Source organism: Calliopsis andreniformis, unplaced genomic scaffold, assembly GCF_051401765.1.
Source record: "Calliopsis andreniformis isolate RMS-2024a unplaced genomic scaffold, iyCalAndr_principal scaffold0289, whole genome shotgun sequence".
NCBI lineage: Eukaryota > Metazoa > Arthropoda > Insecta > Hymenoptera > Andrenidae > Calliopsis > Calliopsis andreniformis.
Window position 1 is genome coordinate 207,908 of NW_027480698.1, and position 6,742 is coordinate 214,649.

A 6,742-nucleotide genomic window follows, 5' to 3' on the forward strand; every position below is an offset into this window, starting at 1 on the left:
TGGCTATGGCTGCTAATGCTATGGCTATGGCTATGGCTCCCATGGATATGGCTATGGATGCTGTGGCTATGGCTATGGCTGCTATGGCATTGGCTATGGCTCGTATGGCTATGGCTATGGCTGCTATGGCTATGCCTATGTCTGCTATAGCAATGGCTGCTATATCTATGGCTATGGCTGCTAATGCTATGGCTATGGCTGTGGCTCCCATGGATATGGCTAGGGATGCTATGGTTATGGCTATGGCTGCTATGGCTATGGCTATGGATGCTATGGCTATGGCAATGGCTGCTATAGCTATGGCTATGGCTGCTATGGCTATGGCAGATATAGCTATGGCTATTGCTGATATGGCTATGGCTATAGCTGCTATGGCTATGGCTATGGATGCTATGGCAATGGCTATGGATGCATTGGCTGTGGCTATGGCTGGTATGGCTATGGCTCTGGGTGCAATGGCTATGGCTATGGCTGCTATGGCTATGGCTATGGCTGCTATGGCTATGTCTACGGCTGCTATGGCTATGGCTGCGGCTGCTATGGCTAATCCTATGCGTGCTATTGCTATGGCTATGGCTGCTATGGCTATGGCTATGGCAACGGCTGCTATGTCCATGGCTATGGCTGTTATGGCTATGGCTATGGCTATGGCTGATATGGCTATGGCTATGGCTGGTTTGGCTATGGCTAGGCTGCTATGGCTATGCCTATGGCTGCTATAGCAATGGCTGCTATAGATATGGCTATGGCTGCTAATGCTATGGCTATGGCTATGGCTCCCATGGATATGGCTATGGATGCTATGGCTATGGCTATGGCTGCTATGGCTATGGCTATGGCTCCCATGGATATGGCTATGGATGCTATGGCTATGGCTAGGCTGCTATGGCTATGCCTATGGCTGCTATAGCAATGGCTGCTATAGATATGGCTATGGCTGCTAATGCTATGGCTATGGCTATGGAAGCTATGGCAATGGCTATGGATGCTTTGGCTGTGGCTATGGCTGATATGGCTATGGCTATATGTGCTATGGCTATGGCTATGGCTGCTATGGCTATGGTTATGGCTGCTATGGCTATGTCTACGGCTGCTATGGCTATGGCTGCGTCTGCTATGGCTAATGCTATGCGTGCTATTGCTATGGCTATGGCTGCTATGGCTATGGCTATGGCAAGGGCTGCTATGTCCATGGCTATGGCTGTTATGGCTATGGCTATGGCTATGGCTGATATGGCTATGGCTGCTAATGCTATGGCTATGGCTATGGCTCGAATGGATATGGCTATGGATGCTATGGCTATGGCTATAGCTGCTATGGCTATGGCTATGGCTCCCATGGATATGGCTATGGCTGGTATGGCTATGGCTAGGCTGCTATGGCTATGCCTATGGCTGCTATAGCAATGGCTGCTATAGCTATGGCTATGGCTGCTAATGCTATGGCTATGACTATGGCTCCCATGGATATGGCTATGGATGCTGTGGCTATGGCTATGGCTGCTATGGCATTGGCTATGGCTCGTATGGCTATGGCTATGGCTGCTATGGCTATGCCTATGTCTGCTATAGCAATGGCTGCTATATCTATGGCTATGGCTGCTAATGCTATGGCTATGGCTATGGCTCCCATGGATATGGCTAGGGATGCTATGGTTATGGCTATGGCTGCTATGGCTATGGCTATGGCTCCTATGGCTATGGCAATGGCTGCTATAGCTATGGCTATGCCTGCTATGGCTATGGCAGATATAGCTATGGCTATTGCTGATATGGCTATGGCTATAGCTGCTATGGCTATGGCTATGGATGCTATGGCAATGGCTATGGATGCATTGGCTGTGGCTATGGCTGGTATGGCTATGGCTCTGGGTGCAATGGCTATGGCTATGGCTGCTATGGCTATGGCTATGGCTGCTATGGCTATGTCTACGGCTGCTATGGCTATGGCTGTGGCTGCTATGGCTAATCCTATGCGTGCTATTGCTATGGCTATGGCTGCTATGGCTATGGCTATGGCAACGGCTGCTATGTCCATGGCTATGGCTGTTATGGCTATGGCTATGGCTATGGCTGATAAGGCTATGGCTATGGCTGGTATGGCTATGGCTAGGCTGCTATGGCTATGCCTATGGCTTCTATAGCAATGGCTGCTATAGCTATGGCTATGGCTGCTAATGCTATGGCTATGGCTATGGCTCCCATGGATATGGCTATGGATGCTATGGCTATGGCTAAGTCTGCTATGGCATTGGCTATGGCTCGTATGGCTATGGCTATGGCTGCTATGGCTATGCCTACGGCTGCTATGGCAAACGCTGCTATAGCTATGCCTATGGCTGCTAATGCTATGGCTATGGCAATGGCTCCTATGGATATGGCTATGGCTGCTATGGTTATGGCTATGGCTGCTATGGCTATGGCTATGGCTATGGCTATGGCTATGGCTGCGATGGCTACGGCTACGGCTGCTATGGCTATGGCTATGTCTGCTATGGCTATGCCTATGACTGCTATGGCTATGGCTACGACTGCTATGGCTATGGCTGCTAATGCTATGGCTATGGCTACGGCTGCCATGGATATGGCGATAGCTGCTATGTCTATGGCTATGGCTGCTATGGCTATGGCTATGGATGCTATGGTTATGGCTATGGCTGCTATGGCTATGTGTATGGCTGCTATGGCTATGGCTGTTGCTGCTATGGCTATGGCTATGGCTATGGCTATGGCTGCGATGACTATGACTATGGCAGCTATGGCTATGGCTATGTCTGCTATGTCTATGGCTGGCATAGCTACGCCTATGACTGCTACGGCTATGGCTATAACTGCTGTGGCTATGGCTATGGCTGCTATGGCTATGCCTACGGCTGCTATAGCAATGGCTGCTATAGCTATGGCTATGGCTGCTAATGCTATGGCTATGGCTATGGCTCCCATGGATATGGCTATGGATGCTGTGGCTATGGCTATGGCTGCTATGGCATTGGCTATGGCTCGTATGGCTATGGCTATGGCTGCTATGGCTATGCCTATGTCTGCTATAGCAATGGCTGCTATATCTATGGCTATGGCTGCTAATGCTATGGCTATGGCTATGGCTCCCATGGATATGGCTAGGGATGCTATGGTTATGGCTATGGCTGCTATGGCTATGGCTATGGCTGCTATGGCTATGGCAATGGCTGCTATAGCTATGGCTATGGCTGCTATGGCTATTGCAGATATAGCTATGGCTATTGCTGATATGGCTATGGCTATAGCTGCTATGGCTATGGCCATGGATGCTATGGCAATGGCTATGGATGCATTGGCTGTGGCTATGGCTGGTATGGCTATGGCTCTGGGTGCAATGGCTATGGCTATGGCTGCTATGGCTATGGCTATGGCTGCTATGGCTATGTCTACGGCTGCTATGGCTATGGCTGCGGCTGCTATGGCTAATCCTATGCGTGCTATTGCTATGGCTATGGCTGCTAATGCTATGGCTATGGCTGCTAATGCTATGGCTATGGCAATGGCTCCTATGGATATGGCTATGGCTGCTATGGTTATGGCTATGGCTGCTATGGCTATGGATATGGCGATAGCTGCTATGTCTGTGGCTATGGCTGCTATGGCTATGGCTATGGATGCTATGGCAATGGCTATGGATGCATTGGCTGTGGCTATGGCTGGAATGGCTATGGCTCTGTGTGCAATGGCTATGGCTATGGCTGCTATGGCTATGGCTATGGCTCCTATGGATATGGCTATGGCTGCTATGGCCATGGCTATGGCTGCTATGACTATGGCTATGTCTGCTATGACTATGGCTATTGCTGCTATGGCTATGGCTATGGCTATGGCTGATATGGCTATGGCTATTGCTGCTATAGCTATGGCTACGGCTGCTATGGCTGTCGCTATGCGTGCTATGGCTATGGCTATGGCTGCTATGGCTATGGCTGTTGCTGCTATGGCTGCTATGGCTATGGCTGTTGCTGCTATGCCTATGGCTATGGCTATGGCTATGGCTGCTATGACTATGGCTGCGGCTGCTATGGCTCTCGCTATGCGTGCTATTGCTATGGCTATGGCTGCTATGGCTATTGCTAGGCGTGCTACTGCTATGGCTATGGCTGGTATGGCTATGGCTAGGCTGCTATGGCTATGCCTATGGCTGCTATAGCAATGGCTGCTATAGCTATGGCTATGGCTGCTAATGCTATGGCTATGGCTATGGCTCCCATGGATATGGCTATGGATGCTATGGCTATGGCTATAGCTGCTATGGCTATGGCTATGGCTGCTATGGCTATGGCAATGGCTGCTCTAGCTATGGCTATGGCTGCTATGGCTATGGCTGCTATAGCTATGGCTATGGCTGATATGGCTATGGCTATGGCAATGGCTCCTATGGATATGGCTATGGCTGCTATGGTTATGGCTATGGCTGCTATGGGTATGGCTATGGCTGCTATGGCTATGGCTATGGCTGCTATGGCTATATATATGGCTGCTATGGCTATGGCTGCTATAGCTATGGCTATGGCTGATATCGCTATGGCTATGTCTGCTATGGCTATGGATATGGCGATAGCTGCTATGGCTATGTCTATGGCTGCTATGGCTATGGCTATGGATGCTATGGCAATGGCTATGGATGCTTTGGCTATGGCTATGGCTGATATTGCTATGGCTATGGCTGCTATAGCTATGGCTACGGCTGCTATGGCTGTCGCTATGCGTGCTATGGCTATGGCTATGGCTGCTATGGATATGGATATGGCTGCTATGGCTGCTATGGCTATGGCTGTTGCTGCTATGGCTATGGCTATGGCTATGGCTATGGCTGCGATGGCTACGGCTATGGCTGCTATGGCTATGGCTATGGCTGCTATGCCTATGGCTGTGGCTGCTATGGCTATGGCTATGGCTGCTATGGCTATGGCTGCGGCTGCTATGGCTGCCGCTATGCGTGCTATTGCTATGGCTATGGCTGTTATGGCTATTGCTATGCGTGCTACTGCTATGGCTATGGCTGCTATGGCTATGGCTATAGCTGTTGCTGCTATGGCTATGGCTATGGCTATGGCTATGGCTATGGCTATGGCTGATATGGCTATGGCTATGCCTGCTATAGCTATGGCTACGGCTGCTATGGCTGTCGCTATGCTTGCTATGTCTATGGCTATGGCTATGGCTATGGCTATGGCTATGGCTATGTCTGCGATGGCTACGGCTACGGCTGCTATGGCTATGGCTATGTCTGCTATGGCTATGGCTATGGCTGCTATGGCTATGGCTGCGGCTGCTATGGATATGGCTGCGGCTGCTATGGCTAATGCTATGCGTGCCATTGCTATGGCTATGGCTGCTATGGCTATGGCTCCTATACATATGGCTATGGCTGCTATGGCCATGGCAATGGCGGCTATGTCCATGGCTATGGCTGTTATGGCTATGGCTATGGCTATGGCTGATATGGCTATGGCTATGGCTGGTATGGCTATGGCTAGGCTGCTATGGCTATGCCTATGGCTGCTATAGCAATGGCTGCTATAGCTATGGCTATGGCTGCTAATGCTATGGCTATGGCTATGGCTCCCATGGATATGGCTATGGATGCTATGGCTATGGCTATGGCTGCTATGGCTATGGCTATGGCTGCTATGGCTATGGCAATGGCTGCTATAGCTATGGCTATGGCTGCCATGGCTATGGCTGCTATAGCTATGGCTATGGCTGTTATGGCTATGGCTATGGCAATGGCTCCTATGGATATGGCTATGGCTGTTATGGTTATGGCTATGGCTGCTATGGCTAATGCTGTGCGTGCAATTGACATGGCTATGGCTGCTTTGGCTATGGCTCCTATACATATGGCTATGGCTCGTATACATATGGCTATGGCTGCTATGGCCATGGCAATGGCTGCTATGTCCATGGCTATGGCTGTTATGGCTATGACTATGGCTATGGCTGATATGGCTATGGCTATGGCAATGGCTGCTATGTCCATGGCTATGGCTGTTATGGCTATCGCTATGCGTGCTATTGCTATGGCTATGGCTGCTATGGCTATGGCTATGGCTGCTAAGGCAATGGCTATGGCTATGGCTCCTATGGATATGGCTATGGCTGCTATGGCCATGGCTATCGCTGCTATGGCTATGGCTATGGCTGCTATGACTATGGCTATTGCTGCTATGGCTATGGCTATGGCTATGGCTGCTATGGCCATGGTCAATGGCTGCTATGTCCATGGCTGTGGCTGTTATGGCAATGGATATGGCTATAGCTGAAATGGCTATGGCTATGTCTGGTATGGCTATGGCTAGGCTGCTGTGGCTATCGCCATGCGTGCTATTGCTATGGCTATGGCTCCTATGGCTATGCCTATTGCTGCTATGGCTGTGGATATTGCTGCTATGGATATAGCTATGGCTGCTATAGCTATGGCTATGGCTATGGCTGCTATGGCTGTGGCTATGGCTATGGATGCTGTGGCAATGGCTATGGCTGCTCTGGCTATTGCTATGGCTGATATTGCTGTGGCTATGGCTGCTATGGCTATGGCTATGGCTGCCATGGCTATGGCTATGGCTGCTATGGCTATGGCTATGGCTACGGCTCCTATGGATATGGCTATGGCTGCTATGGTTATGGCTATGGCTGCTATGGCTATGGCAATGGCTGCTATAGCTATGGCTATGGCTGCCATGGCTATGGCTGCTATAGCTATGGCTATGGCTGT